The sequence below is a fragment of the Seriola dumerili genome, unplaced genomic scaffold, assembly GCF_002260705.1.
Source record: "Seriola dumerili isolate Sdu_G_001 unplaced genomic scaffold, Sdu_1.0 BDQW01000081.1, whole genome shotgun sequence".
Classification (NCBI taxonomy): domain Eukaryota; kingdom Metazoa; phylum Chordata; class Actinopteri; order Carangiformes; family Carangidae; genus Seriola; species Seriola dumerili.
In genome coordinates, this window is record NW_019174336.1 from 1,961,329 (window position 1) to 1,962,053 (window position 725).

Sequence of the window (725 nt, forward strand, 5' to 3'; positions counted from 1 at the left end):
GTGTACATAGAGACTCAGCTGCCAGAGCCCTCAGCTGTCCTTCTGTTTTTTTTTTTTTTGTTTTTTTTTTGTTTTTTTACAGGTAATGACATAATTGATTCAGCACATACAAGTTCACGTCCTGCATTTAACTGTTACTTGTGGAAGCAAATGTAGTGCAGCCAGAGAGGTCAAGTGTCAGTGTAAATTCCCTCTTTTGAGTCTCAGCGGCTTCACTCATTGATATAAGATCATATAAGAAGAAGTCCCCATCCAAACTGCAGCCTGTGACTTTATCCCTCATGTCAGACAGTTGTAAAGACGTTAATGTTGGTTGTGTGTTTAGTTTTTTCAATAATATTTTTAATTGTTGATCAGAGTGAAGGTTGTGATGCAGAGCAGGCAGATGAATGAAACCTGCATCAGTAAATATTTACACACTGAGCTGGAATCTGGAAGATTTCACCATAAATGTTAGAGCTGGATCTTTGTTTGTTTGCTGTGTAACAGCTTCTCTTGTAGCAGGCTGAGGTGCATGAGGTTTGTTGTGTTGCACATGTTTAGTTGTAAAGATTTCACTCCTCCTTCGTGTCATTTACCAGCAGTCCGTCGTCCACGGCTTCGGCCTTGTGCCTGTTGAAAGTGGTGTTTGTTTCTTTTCCATATCTGCATGCGAACGGGCAAAAAAAAACAAAAAAACAAATCCATGTAGTTGTTTTATTCACAAAGAGCGGCCTCCACCTGTG